Source organism: Sebastes fasciatus, chromosome 3 (genome assembly GCF_043250625.1).
Source record: "Sebastes fasciatus isolate fSebFas1 chromosome 3, fSebFas1.pri, whole genome shotgun sequence".
NCBI classification, from domain to species: Eukaryota; Metazoa; Chordata; class Actinopteri; order Perciformes; family Sebastidae; genus Sebastes; species Sebastes fasciatus.
In genome coordinates this window covers 39,087,831-39,103,747 of record NC_133797.1, presented here as the reverse complement: position 1 = coordinate 39,103,747, position 15,917 = coordinate 39,087,831, and positions in this window count along the sequence as shown.

Here is a 15,917-nt window from a genome sequence, read left to right as displayed (position 1 = left end):
ATGGCAGCTTTTGTACAGAAGACGAGACAAGAATGTGCTTTATGATCAGTTCTGGTAGCTATAACACACACATACACAATAAATCAGTTCCTGTCAACGGGGTACCGGCAATGATTGTGATTGTCTGTGTGCACACCAATGATGCTTTCCCTATGTGTGTGTGTGTGTGTGTGTGTGTGTGTGTGTGTGTGTGTGTGTGCACAAGACAGAAAGCCACTCTGTTTGATAACATCCACCACCTCCTCACACTCTCCTCTCTTCGCCCTCATCCTTGATTAAAGAATGAAACAAGCATGTCACACATACTAATATGCACACACACACACACACACACACACACATAGAAGATGTGACTCGTGCACTCAGAACAAGACAGATTGAGCTGTAGCTGATCTGAGAGCTCAACCAGGATTGCATGGACACACATAAAGACGCAGCGAGACGTATTAGCGGAGCTCGTCAAGCTTCTGCAAGAGCAATGAGGAGCGATGGGAGGAGGAGGGATATGTTGTTTGGTGGAGGTGGTGGTGGTGTTGGTGGTAGGGGAGGGGGGGAGGTGGGGGCTTGTTCCCATGGAAACTGTGCAGTCAGCACATCTGTACGTGTTATGCGCTGTCCTCTCTCATCGGCATCCCGCGGCCTCTCCCCTACACAGCTGGACATGACAGCATGCGCTCGCATGTATAAGACGCACACACACTCACGCAATAACGCTGCCCTGACCCCGTTGCCATGGTGACCATAGAGCCCTCAACCCATGGGATGTTATCTTAGTGTATGGGGAAAAAAATGCATATGTATGTGTGTTTGTGTGTGTGTGTGTGTGTGACAGAGACCAGACATCCACACAAGTTGCTGCTGGCATTGGGCAACTGTCTTGCTCTCTCTGTTTCATCACCACATTTTACCCTCCTTTTTTTCTCTCGCTCTCCCTCACCCCCTCTCTCTTTCTCCCTCTCTCTCTCTCTCTCTCTCTCTCTCTCTCTTCCCCCCTGTCTTTTTCCTTCTCTCTCTCTGTCTCTCGCCCCCTCTCCCTCCAAGCATGAGGAGAATCAATATGTTTTCAATTTGCAGCAGAGCCTTCCTCCTCTGCATCCTAATCAGCCTCCACTGGCCCTTTAACGTCCAGAGAGAGAGAGAGGGAGAGAGAGAGAGAGAAGTGGGTGAAGGCGGACCTCAACTAAAGGACATTTCTAATAAACAGCTACTGTACGATGTTCAAGTCAGGATCAGTGGAGTGAGTGCTGAAGAATGTGTCTCTGCTGTTTCACTACCGGCTGTGGGATGCCTGAATCCTGACGTCACATCCGGGTTATCCAAACTTCTGTAACTCATTGCAACATCTCACTGAAGGTATCTGTCATCGGAATATCTGAAAAAAGTGAACCATGTTACAGGGGTTTACAGTCAATTTGCCAAGATAAATGAGTATCTACTATTAATTTGTTCATTCAAAATAACTCCAGATCCCAAAGCCCAAAGACGACAGTGTGCATTCTGTAGGGTTTTTGCTTTATCCAGGATACTCTTTCTTAACGTCTAATGTAAGCTGGTGGGTGCATTACAACTAGACATCCCCTGATTTGATGTTTCGTTTTATATATATTCTTTGTTTGTTCCTGTGGCTGCTGTAATGACTGGATTTCTCCACAGGGATCAGTCATTATCATCTTATCTCCTTGTGCTTGTAAGGCAAATTAAGCAGGCTGTTCTCATACACCGTTCGTAGCTGTACCTACAAAAAGTAATGCACTGTAATTCGTGTATAAACCCACAAAATCAATTCATGTGTAATCCACGTAATTGTGAACGAAGAAACATAAAGAGCAGCGAACGCCATGTGGGGAGGAGGTCGGGCTGGATAGGAGGGTCTAAAAACACAGGACTTTCACGCAGGAGACCGGTGTTGTTGTCCCAAATAAATCCTCACACAGGATTTATTTATCACGTAGATTCCGTACTTAAATTGCGCCACTTCCAGTGTTGCGTAACTTAACTACTGTACGATATTGCCTAAACCCAACAAAGTTGTTTCCTGTGAAGACAGAAGTTTATTTTGAAAAGAATGGAGCGGAAATTGACGCTGGACATTCGTAGGAAAATGCACAAAAAATTAGGAATAACGTTGAATAAGGATAATAATAAGGATACGTTGAATTAATTAATTAATTATTAATTAATGTTTTTGCATTTGGTCAGAGCAAGTGACGTGGTTTAAATAACGAAAAGAGACACACCGGGAGGTGGATGGGTCCAACAAACACAAAGCTTTCATCCCGGAGACCGCTGTTCGTGTCTCATGCGTTACATTACAATCAGCTGTTCGTTCGTGTCCCGTGTTCACAACGTTCAGTGGCATCTTCACTATACAAACGTAGTAGTTTTAAGCCCAATCATGTAGTTCTTTCCAAAAACCTACGTTACATTGTTATGTTATTACGTTATTATTTGAACACAAACCATGGTCTTTTTTCTAACCTTAACCAATTAGTTTTGTTGCCTAAACCTAACCAATCTTTCCACAACGTCAACCACGTTGCATTGTGTGTCTTTGCAAGCGTGATACAAGGCTGATATGAAACGTATTTTTGGTTCAGAAACGTTGCCATTCAACATAGGCCTGTCTGTTGTTTGCAGAAATATCCAAAGCCAATATTTTTTCTGGCTGTGATGATGGTCCAAAATGAATTAATGAACTAAACATTAGTATATTCATTCTCAAAGAACCTTTTATTTCCTGAGCCTACAACTGCTCCCACTTTGCAACTCTATAGGACATGAACAGACGTCTCACTTGCACTATAAATACATTATCACTGTAAATATACTAATAGAGAATAATGACAAACAGGTGACAGAAGATGAGGTGGGCTCTGTGTAGGCCGGTGTTCTTGGACGAGTGTGTCAGCTCAGTATCATCCACACTGTGAGTACCAGCCAACCACTGACAGAGTCAGAAAACACACTGACGGAGAGCATCTCCAACATGAAGCCGGCATAAAATAAGTACAAAAATTAGGAAAGAGAAAGAGAGAGAAAATGGAAGGGTGAAAAAAAGAGTAAAAGAAATCTTGATTGAGCTCTTGTCTTTCTCTCCCTCTGCTCTCCTCTGCCCCCATTAACACCGACTTCTGAGGAGGGAGGGCCGCCTCGGGAGCTCCCTCGCTCACCCGGGAGACGAGAGGAGAGAGAAGTTCACCTCTGTAACAGCAGGGTCTGGGAGACAATACCTCGGAGGACTGAAAATCCACAGCAATTAGCCCGTCTCTCATCGTACTCATTCCTGCACTTATCTGCTTATTCAAATTGCACCCGTGGCTTAAGAAAGGAGACATGCAGGTTAGCTCTTTGACCTACAGCCTTGACCTTGAATATGAGGCGTTTTAGAGGTGACTCATCATCTGTAGAAATCATCCGTATTTTTACTGTATCCATGGTTTTCAGCCTAAGAGTCAAGAGGTTGACAAGATATTATAAAATATTGACTGTATATGAATTTTCAACTTTATTAGTCAAGTCAAGTCAGTTTTATTCATAGCCCAATATCACAAATCACAAATTTGCCTCAAGGGGCTTCAAAAACTGTACAGCATAGACCTACGACACCCCATCCAGCCCAGTCGCACAGTAGTTTGTGAAATAGTCATGAAATTTAATGTATTGATTTGTGTACACTGACACACACACATTTTTTTCGTGATGGTCAGCACGGAATCAACGAACGCCGCGTAGGGAGGAGGTCGGGGTGGATGGGTGGGTCCAAAAAAAACAGGACATTCTCCCAGGAGACCGGCGTTCTGAAACCAGAAGTCAAAGTTGATTTATTTGTCACGTAACTTCCGTACTTAGTTACGGCACTTCCGATGTCATTTTAACCCAAACCCAAACCCAATCTTTTCCTAAACCTAAGTAAGTAGTTTTGTTGCTTAAGCCTAACTTTGTCGATCTGAAGTAGTTTTATTTTGAAAAGACTGAAGCGGAAATTGACACGTGCGCCACATGTTGCTGGACATTCGTAGGAAAATGCACACATTTTGTGACTCTCAGCGGCGTGTTTTCTGTACTTATGTTACGTTGATTACGTATGTATTTTACGTAATCATTTTAAACCCAAACATGATGTTTTTCCTAAACCTAACTAAGTGGTTTTGTTGCCTAAACATAACCACAATTATTTCACGATGACAACACGATGTTAAAGCTGAAGTAGGCAAATTTGTAGCAAATATGATAAAGCTATTTTTATAAAACAGTCATTATATCCTGACAGTAGTACATGAGACAGGTATCCTGGAAAAAATCATGTTCCTCTGTGTCCTCCGGTGTCCTCCGGTGTCCTCCGGTGTCCTCCGGTGTCCTCCGGTACTCATAACGGCATCTGCAAGATTTCACAGACCGGAGGAAATCAAGAAGTCAGAGCTGATCTGAGGTCCGCGATCCATCTGCTGTCTATGAGAGCTGGCAGTCAATCACTCGCGATCTCCGACCAAACAGTCAAACTAGGCAGCGTTGATCAAATACGATTCAATATTATGTTACGTTGATGCCTATTTCTCTCCTCAAATGTTTTCAGTATCATCCTGTAGTGCACGGTTTAATTGTGAAATGAGAGAGTTTGTCGCAGTAGCCATTGTGAATTCTCTTGAAGGAACGCCAAACTACCGGTCACATGATCGGAGCACAGCCAATAGGAACGCCGCTCTCTCTCTGAAATGACCTGTGATTGGTCAAAGTCTCTCGTCACGGGCTAGATTTTTTTAAAGCCTGAAAACAGAGCCATGAGGAGGAGCAGAAGTCTAGTTTTCTAGACCCACGGAATGTCCTTAGAACGCTATTATACACCTTAGATCAGGTTGGAGCTGCAGTTAGGAGTGAAGTCCTGCAGAAGAACACTGAGCAACAACATGGAGAACAGTGAGTAGGGTTGAATCACCGGATGGTCAGAGGACTAAGTACAAAAACAATGACCAAAAAAACATGTAAAGAAGTGTTAGGTGATGAAATGGTTTCATGCAAAAGTAAAATCACAAGCAGGACAGCACTCCAATTAAATTGTTAATTCATGCATGGATGTTTCAGGCATGAATAAACAAGTATGCAGTTTGCACTCTTTCTATTTTTTTGCTTTTGAGGATTCAGAAGCCTTCTACAAATACTGCGTTGATGTATTATTTATCTAATGCAAATGAATCATGAAAGGAGGTCAGGAGGCCATCTCTTTAGTTAAGGTAAGAAACGCTGAAGATACCGCCAATAAAAATTACACTTTCTAAATGCATACCTGTACCAAGACAGATAATTTGTGTGTGTGTGTGTGTGTGTGTGTGTGTGTGTGTGTGTGTGTGTGTGTGTGTGTGTGTGTGTGTGATTTGGGTGAAATTTAAAGAGTTTTGCTTGTTTTCTAATAAACCGATACATTTTGAATAAATGATCAAAGCTGTAGCGCAGCATTTTATGCTCTTTAACAAAAAACATATTTCTCATACTCTCATTTCTGTGAGTACAGTGAGCATGTTGCTGTTTACCCCTCTGGTAACAGCTTTTTGATAACAGCGAAAATTTATTCCGACGGGGTCAGCTAATGTGAAACCCAAATTGGAATAAACTAGACTTAGAACAAAGCTGCAGCATGTAAAGTATAAGATTGCAAAAAATAATACGAGTTTCAGGTTTGTGCTACACGGGGAATGTAGCAGATTCACCATAAACTCTGACCCATTTTAATTCAGTGTACAGTGCTGCCTGTTGTCTCAGTGATGGTCTAATTTGTTGAGGGTAATTATAGTAATATTTGAAAATGAATGTGGGCATTATTTATTTAAATGACTCCACTTTAAATGTTTCCACTTTAAATTAGAAGGAAGCAAATCAGAGAAGTGGAAAAAACACAGAAAAAAACAAAATTTCCCTTCATGTCTTTTCCTCCAAAACTGTTCTTACAAAAGTAGATGAGTTAATCTAGGAAAAAAAAAGACTTCTTTACATCAGCGCTGGCGAGACATTTCCCATTGTTCTCCCACTGAAAACAATGTCCTCTACGGAGTACTGCCACGATGTGAATGCAGCATGAAGTGCTCTTAAAAATATATTCAAAGCCATACACTTTTCTTTCTTTGCTCTCCTCTCTTATCTGCTTTCATCCTCCCTCCACGTTGCTAATTCACCAACGCACCACCTCCTTCTCTCTCTGTCTGGCTGTGACTTTGCTGGTGGCGCTGGAGCAGAGCAGAGGAGGAACTTTCGAAGTAGGCCAGGTTGCAGCAGGTAACGCAGAGTCATTCATGCAGACTGGAAGCTTGCGATGAGAGCGAGAGGAATAGGACACCCTGGCTCGCCCTCAGGCAACGAGGGGGAGAGAGAGAGAGGAAGAGGGAAGGAAGAGGGGGAAGGCTGAGGGGAGGATTGCTTGGGAGTGTGACAGAGAAAGATAGAAAAAATAAAGTGAGAAAGAGAGCAAAGGAAGTAAGAGAGAAGAGAATGGAGCCGCGTTAGCCTAAATTAGCAGCCCAGTCACACAGCAGTCATGAAGTTTAATGTATTTGATTCGTACATAGAGACAAATTTCACATTTTTTGTTGTGATGGTCAGCACGAAATCAGTTTGTATGTAATCCAACGTAATTGTGAACCGGGAAGTATAGAAGGCAGTGAACGGGAGCAGGTCAAGGTGGAAGGGTGGGTAAAAAAAACACAAGACTTTCCGTCAAGAGACCGCTGTACATGTCCCGTGTGAAACCAGAAAGTCAAAGTTGATTTAATTGTCACGTAACTTCCGTACTTCAGTTACAGAACTTTTTGTGTTAATTAAACCCAAACCCAAACAACTAAGTAGTTTTCGTTGCCTAAGCCTAACTAAGTTGATTTATTCCTAAATCTAATTAAGTAGTTTTATTTTGAAAAGACTGGAGCGGAAATTGTAGGAAAAAGCAGGAAAAATGCGTTGTTGAAAGTCGTGCTGAGCGTCACGAAGAATAAGGGAGATTCGTGTCTATGTACATGAATAAAGTTGATTAATTTCCTGCCTATTTCACGAACTGCCGTGATACTGTGTTGAAATTAGACATCTTGTGTAACTGTCTGTAAGTTCTGTTGGTGTGTAAAATAAATAAATAATAAAAGTACTTCAAAATTAAAATGCATTTGCATCAAGTTCAACTTTGGCGAAACTTTTTTACATTTTTAAAGATTATTTTATTCATTTATTTAATTTTATCTATTTTTGTCACGCCCCCCGGTGTCACTTTATCTTATATACTACAATGTTTGTACAGTGAAAATGACACTGAACATTGTGGGACACGGGACACAAACAAACAACTGAACAGCGGTCTCCTGGGTGGAAGCCTTGTGTTTGTTGGACCCATCAGCCTCCTCTCCCGCCTGTCTTTTCAGTATTTAAACTACACTCCCGGCGCACTTTCCCGGATCGCTTACTGTTGCCGCAGATGGGTTTACATTGTAGTTAATGGAACGCCCAGTGCGTTTCATACCGGCACTAAAGGGTGTCTAACACCGACGGCCGTGATGCCCTGGGAATGACCACCCGGGTTCCAAGGTGCTCCAAACTTTGGTGAACTTTGACATGTTGATTTGCACTGTGTAACAATGGCAAACCATCACAGCAATGTTCACTTTAAAGGCGCGGCACGTCAAGCAAATACTTAAATGTGTAATGATGATTAACTGATTGAGCAGTAATGATTTTAGCTGATCAAGCTGGAAAAAAAACATTGACATATTATCACCTTATGAAGTTGTTGTGGTGAACAGTATTTTCACAGACACAGAGCAACATTAGCAATCATTTGAAGTGGTGACAAATGTAAATCCAACAGTGTGTTCCAATCCACGTACTTCCGGATGTACACTTCATTGTAGTGCACTCTGTACTTACTTAAGTAGTGCGTGAATTTCAGCGGTGTAGGGTCGTCTCAAATCGAATACTCTGCAGCGCACTTACCGGAAATGACGATCTACTGGTAGTTTTCAGACCACGTTGGTTCCTGAATCCGGATCATGATCTGGATCGCCACCAAAATCGAATGGATTGTTCATTGTGCCACACCCCACCCCTCCAAAAAAATTCATTCAAATCCATCACAAACTTTTGGAGTAATCCTGCAAACGGACAGACAGACAAACCAATGCCGGTGAAAACATAACTTCCGCCAAGGCCAAAATAAATGTCTCTTAAAAAAACATCAATGTAACAAAAGAAAAACTTATAACATTGAAAATTACACAAGTTTTGAACAATTTATAAAACTTTTTTTCTGACAAAGGACATAAAAGCATTTTGGTATAAAGCTCTCCATTTTGATAGATATCTGGTGCTGCATTGAATATGTTGCGAGGCAAAGCGTTGGCATTGATCAAGAGGTAAAAGACCTTCTTAGATGAAAACTACAAACTGCACGCGTGTCATCAGCACATCACTTGTGCAGAATGAACACATGAGATGCAGCAGCAACAATGCAGCAACGGCGGCGTGCTGGTCATGATTAAGGGATTCTCTGTGCCTCTGCTCTCGTCTCCGGCCATCAGTAACCAGAGTGCAGCAGGGACTTGAGGCTGTGGCTGGATGAGAGGAGAGGAGGAGGAGTAGAGTAGAATGTTAAACATGTCCTCTAGACCCCAGAGGAGGAGGAGGGAGGGCGGCCAACATGGCAGACTGTTCTCGTTCTGCCTCGCTTTTCTCTTCGTCTCTCTGTTTTCTATCCCTCTCCGCCGCTTTCTCTCACTTTTCTTCCTCCCACTCTATCTTGCAGCTTCCTCTCTTCTTTGGAAAACTCTTGTGTCTTTCATTTGGAAACTGTTCACATCCATCATTGTGTGAGTCTTTCCAGAATCTTCAGATTTCGTTTTTTGTCAGAGTAATTGTAATTCACTCAGTGTATGAAATGTTATTAGGCTAAAGGATTTGCGTCACTGAATGAGGTAACATTAATTTGAAGAAGTTAAACGTGTTCTTTCAGAATGATTGATAGTGCAATATCATATTACTTTGCTCTACTTTTTTAGAGCACTTAAACACCCTCGGTTAACAAATCCTAAGATTTTCTTTTCACATTTCATCATTATACATTTTGAACAGAAACCTTACAGACCAGATTCTCCCACAGTCAAGGGTATGCATATCGTAATGGCACTAAACAATTACAAAGGAACCACTTCCAACAAGTAGGTATATAAAGTTACTGTGAGGAACTTTTAACTAGTTAGTTACTGGTTGGATTCTGCGCAAAATCAGGTGAAATCATGCAGGTTCATATGGAACTCCTTCAGCTCAGACTCTAACGGGAGCTTCTGAGAGCGACAGACCCAGATTCGGTTTCTTTGCCACATTTGACCTGCAGTTGGAGCTCCGGTGAGAGGTGGAGAGCTCCGTGCCAGGCAGCAGCGGCAGCTCCTCTTCTGGCCAGGAGCAGAGCTTTGCCTCGCTGTTCTGCCGGGAGCCAACACCGACACTGCGCTGTTGGAGGCCCGGGCCGTTATTGCTGGGCCTGCTGGAGGGAAGGGAGGCACAGGAGAACCAGGACTGAGCGTGGCAGACTCTGAGACCCTGCTGGAGTAAAAGGAGTGTAACAGGTGTGGTATGGACCCAAATGCAGCACAAACACTGGCAGGTAACATTGACAATGTCTTTTATTCACAGCAAACAGGAACCAGGACAAGCAGGTAAGTAAACTCATGGTATTGTTTTAGATGAAGGCTGGAAGCCTCGAGGGTCTTTCGGAGGGTACGGGGACTGGATCCGGTATGGCCGAACCGGAGTTCCAGTGAGTCTGAAGCTAGCGCGAGCCATGTGTCTTCATCAAACAATTCCACAAGCGCCAGCAGGGAATTAACACACACAATGGCGAGTGTGGCAGCACAAGCAAAGTCCAAAGTCCACAGTAATCCACAGGGTAACAAACGGGGAAACTCACGCTGCGGTACCGTCGTCGGAAAAACCCCAAGAGGAGCTGACTGAAACCAGGAACACTGAGGCAGAACTCGTGGTCGGGGACAGAAGGCTGAGGTTATTTCCGGGACTACGACGAGGCAGGTAAGTCAGAGACAGGCAGAGTGCTGGAAAGTCTTGCTTGGAGGCGAAGACCAATCTGGCAAAGGAAACTAAAATACTGGCTTGATTACTGATGAACTGATGGGGTTCGGTGAGGGCGGAGTCATGGAAAAACACTGAATGCAGACATGAAGAGGAGCAGACTGTGACGAGGAGAGGTTTTTGGAAGGGAATCTGGTGCTCGGAAACACTATCGCTATGGCGACCGACAAATCAAGCTCACTAATTAACATGTCGTATTTCTTTTGTTTAGTCCGTACAAAAAAAAAGTGTAATAACGAAGTGACTTCCTGGAGTCTGGAGCAACCAACAATACTCTAGGAAATCACTGCGCCCGGCCAAGAAATATGGTGCCCTCAAATGGGGTCGTGTTTACCGCGTTCACGAGGAGAGTCCATATGAACGCCACCCTCATGTCGCATTCAACGACCTCAGAAGTGGAAAGTTTCCAAAAGCTCCTAGTTTACAACTTGTGACGTGTTTGTTGACGTTGTCAGAAATGGCGGAGGCCATGGAAGTTAATTTTTCAGTGCATAATAAGTGATTATTAATGTTAATGTTCATTTTAGTCTTATATTGTTTTTCTTCATAATTTTATGATATGTTTGAGGAAAATGTTGATATTCCCAGCGGCTTCATCGTTCTCCTCTGTCATTATGCCTTTGCATTTCCTGCATTATGTTACCCGCTTGCTAACTTGCTAACTTGTTAGCCTCTGTGGCTTCTCGAAGGCGACAGCTACGTTCATATTGCCGTTTCTTAGCAGCGGTGTTCTCACGAATTAACCACTTGAACGTCAAGAATATCGTGTACACAACTTCCCATGTTGTAAACACGAGCTCACGAGTTTCATTTGAAGGCACCAAAAGTCACAACCCCCTGTTTTTGTACAGATTAAACAAACACGTTAGAGGTGCTTTTATACATATGTTGTTACCTTTGGATGAGGCCAGGCTAGCTGTTCCCCCTGATTCAAGTCTTTATGCTAAGCTAAGCTAACCATACCATCTGGTTGTAGAGACATGTATGGTATCGATGCAAAAGTGAATAAGCGCATAATCCAAAATGTCAAAGTATTCTGTCAAGTTCCTTTGCCAAGGCAGGGTCTTCATTGCTGCATTTATAATGTTAATAACATACATTACATTTCAACCTAATAATCTGATGCAGGGGTGAATCTGTATTTGTGAGACGGAGAGAACCGTGAGTAAAAAAACAACCCATGAGCGAAAGCAAGAAGTACACTGCATCTCATCACCCACAAATGGTGCAGGCAGCTGTAGGCCAATCGGTGACAAGACAGAGCCTCCCTCATTACATCCACATCAGACTGCTGCTGCAGCAGTTATGGCCTTTCAAAGTTTGATGTTTTGACATTTAATTACAGCATCCCCAAAAGGCAACTTAGTGTAATTTCAAAATGCCAAAATCCATTGTTCCAAGTTTCTTCAGCAGTAGACCAGTAATGTCTCAGCAGGCATCCCACTGAAACACGTTGGACGGATCTACGGATGAACAAACATGCTGCTACCTCTTTGCTTCAATCCGAGTCTCCTGAATCTCTCTTTTTTCAGGCCAGCAGCTTTTGCAGCAGACTTGTAGCTGTGGTGAGCAATTTTGCATATCAGAGGCTGCAAATGGCAGCGAGAGATTAACTGTGAAAAATCTGAACTTTGATACCTAGAAATCATGAAGTGTTGTGAAGCAATCGCACCTCCTCTGCGAGGTAGCCTTTGTGCTGTATAGCCCACAGCCACGTTGCTGCTGCATGTGTAGGATGTGAGCTCCGTGCGTCTGAAACGACATCTTAACTGACTAGATTTGATTTATTAGTGCCCAGTATGCAATCATTCTCTTTAGATTAGGTTTTGACTGAATGTAAATCATGATCATGTTGGTAGATAGTAAATCCTGTCAGGTTTATTTCGTTTTCTCGTTTCGTTATCTACATGTATGTTGACCAAATTAAAGAGTCACTCCACCAACTTTACACCTAAAGTTCAATTTACTTGTCTTGGGACTACTCAATCTGTTAAAAATAGTTCCTTTCTCTGTTCATGTGAATGAGACCCAGACCGAGGCTGGAGCGAGGGCTGGGAGGCGGAGTTAGCAAGCCGTGACGACAGCATGATGACTGTGACCCCGTGACCGAGCGGACACTACTGTGTCTGGATCGTGGGTCCAATGGATGCGGAAGATCACCGGAAGATCCGGGTACTTTTTCACTCAGAATTCGAGCCATTTAGGCTTCATGGTCCCGCCTCCAACGCTGTATCCAGTTTTCTTAATACATCCATGGTCTTGACATTTTTTGTGATTTAGACTACTAACACGTTACATAAAGTTGTGACTTCTGTGAAAGAGACCCACCAGGTAGACCAGAGTAAAGCTTTGAGCGTGATTCAGTGTCCTTCTCAAAGACACATCAGCAGTGTTAAAACCAGTAGAATGCTTTTTTATTTAACTTTCATTTAACTTAGTTAGTTCCCATTTATACGATCAAACATCCCTTTATCCAGGGCCAAGATAAGAAACAAGAGGAGCGATCGATTAATACACATAAACCCGATGCATCCGTGAACAACAAATCACCATTATCATCGCTTTCTAGCAGAGAATAAAACATAAACAGTTCCTGTTGCCTCTATAGGCCAGCCTGCTGTGTGTCTGTGTGTTTGTGTGAGTGCATCTGTGTCTATATCCCTGGCAATCCCCATGAAAACACCATGTGGCCACAGAGCAGCCTATCACAAGAGGGAGACAGTTGCCGTGCTCCTGGATCCAGCGAGGGAGCTGTCCGTTTCAGCACCGCCACGACGAGGCAGCAGCAGTAACCATGGTGCACTGTGAGGAGGAACAGGATGTGACTAATGAAACATAAACAAACAAACAAGATGAGAACGTTTTTTTTTTATATAAAAACCTCAGAATATATTTAGAGCTATAATGAATAAATGATCCAGTGACATAATGCAGAGTACGTCATTAACATTCCAGGTATGATGATCTATACATGCACTGCTGACATCTACATTTGCATGCATACCTTAATAATATGAATTAATTTGAATGTACACTCTGTGGTAATGTTTGGAAAATGTGTCTAAATATAATATTTTCATTGGCTTGTGTGCGACTCGAGGGGATGTGAAACATATGTCAGAGTCAAACGTACAGAGAGCACGGGTCACTGAGCTTTACGACCTCACCCATCTATTTCTGTTGAACTCATCCGAGCCCTTAACAGCTCGTTCAGGTGTTTTACACTCGCTGCTCGCCCCCCTTCATCACTTGTGTCTCATATCTCCCCCCTCCACCAGGAAATTAAAACACACGTCAGTCTGTTGGAAAACAATAACCTGCTGATGATAAGAACGTGACGCCTTATTGATCCCTGTCAGAAAATTGTCTTTTTTAGAGGTGAGAGGTCAGCGGTCAGCTACAGAGCAGCACCCCTGGGGCTGATATAGGGGCATGGTGGTGGTGGTGGTGGTGCCTTGCTCCAGGACACTTCAGCAGGGCAGAAAGCTGGCTGGGATTCAGTTTGTACATCCTCACTCATCAGATTCCTTTTTATTTAGGGCAGCCACATTGTTAAAAACGATCTTTGATCTACATTCAGGTCTTATTTTAACAAGGCCATCGAGGTCAGGTTTATTCCACAATTAAAAACATACACACAGACAGTATTTATGGGGCTTATTATAGTATTATTATTATTTTTATTATAGGATTATAAAATCTTACATTTGACTACTTTTAGGCCAACATAAATAAATAAATAAATGGTCCTATATTTCTCCAACAGAATTTATTTTTCAGGTCTTACCATATTTGTCCTTGAGCGAACTATACCATAATACAGGGCAGATACAGAATAATCTGGGGCACTTAAAGGTCCCATATCGTGCTCATTTTCAGGTTCATACTTGTATTTTGTGTTTCTACTAGAACATGTTTACATGCTGTAATGTTAAAAAAAAAACTTTATTTTCCTCATACTGTCTGCCTGAACATACCTGTATTTACCCTCTATCTGAAACTCTCCGTTTTAGTGAGTTTTACGGAATTGCAACGGAATTGCGTTGCTAAGCAACAGTTTGGGTCCATGTTTATGATGGTATTTACATTCACTGCAACAGAAAATAAACTGGGACACATTTAGTATTTTTACGTTTAAAACCGTGTAATGATCTATATTTGTGACATCACAAATGGACAGAAATCCTAATGGCGTGTTTCAAACGCACAATTTCTGAATACGGGCTGTGTGTATCTGTCCGTATATTGAGCGTTTTGATAGTTTATCAGTATTTATAGAGCACTTAAACCTGCTTTATAATATAAAAGACTTGAAAATCTCACTTTTTACAATATGGGACCTTTAATATTTATAGTTATTTGAGCGTACTGTTGATTTCTGGCAGAGGAATTCCCTTCAAAGACTGAGTCAATATTGTAGGAAAGATAATTGAACAGCTAACTCAATAAATGATATATGAACTCAGATGGGGGACGTTTGACTGAGGGTGCTCATTTCTGTAGTCTCACCTTTTATGGATATTATTATTATTTTATATATGACGGCACTGTAACTGCAATATAAACTGTATTTCTGATTTTTCTGTAATTTATTTGTATTTTATCTAATATTATATATTTTTAAATCTCATTTTATTCAGTTTTAATTGATTTTATTTGACTTTTTTTGTGTTTTTCAAATATCGTCCTACATTTCTTCCACCTTATGTAAAGCAATTTGAATTGACATACAAATAAAGTTGCCTTGCTTTGCATTCAACATATTGAAAAGGATATCAAGAAAACATTTCTGAGAGATGAGATGTTTTTTTACATAATAACCTCAGAATATATTTAGAGATATCATGAATAAATGTACAGAAATGATCCAGTCACATATGCAGAGTAGGTCATTAACATTCCAGGTATTGTGATCTATACATGCACTGCTGACATCTACATTTTATTCTGTTTTAAAGGTCCCATATTATAAAAAAGTGAGATTTTCATGTTTTTTTATTATAATGCAGGCTTAAATCCTATATAAATACCGTGAAAGTATCGAAACACTCAATCCACAGGGAAATTCACACAGCCCGTATTCAGAAACTCTGCATTCGAAACAAGCCGTTAGGATTTCTGTCCATTTGTGATGTCACGAATATACAATATTTAGATCCTTGACACAATTTTAAACGTAAATGTGTCCCAGTTTATTCCTGGGTGCAGTGGATTTGAATGTCATCAGCTGACAGGAAGTACACATGGACACAAGCTGTTGACTAGCAATGTTAATGCAATTCTGTTGCAATTCCGTCAACATGCGCTAAAACGGAGCATTTCAGACAGAGGGTAAATACAGGTATATTCAGACAGACAGTACGAGGAAAATAAAGTTTTTTTTTAACATTAAAGCATGTAAACATGATCTAGTAGAAACACAAAATACAAGTATGAACCTGAAAATGAGCATCATATGGGTCCTTTAATTGATTTTATTTTACTTTTTTGTGTGTTTTTTGAATATCGTCCTACATTTCTTCCACCTTATGTAAAGCAGTTTGAACTGACATGCAAATAAAGTTTCCTTCAACATATTGGAGAGGGTATCAAGAAAACATTTCTCCAAACAAGTTACCTCACCAGGAAGCCACATGTGCTTTTCTTCAGAGAAATAAAAAAAACTGAGATTCAGCAGATGAACTGACTTGTTGAAAAGGATTTTCTTTTTTTTTGCAGTGCGCTTGTTTTTGCGTAAAGTGCTGCTGCTGCGCACAGAACATCCTCTCTCTCTCTCTCTCTCTCTCTCTCTCTCTCTCTCTCTCTCTGGT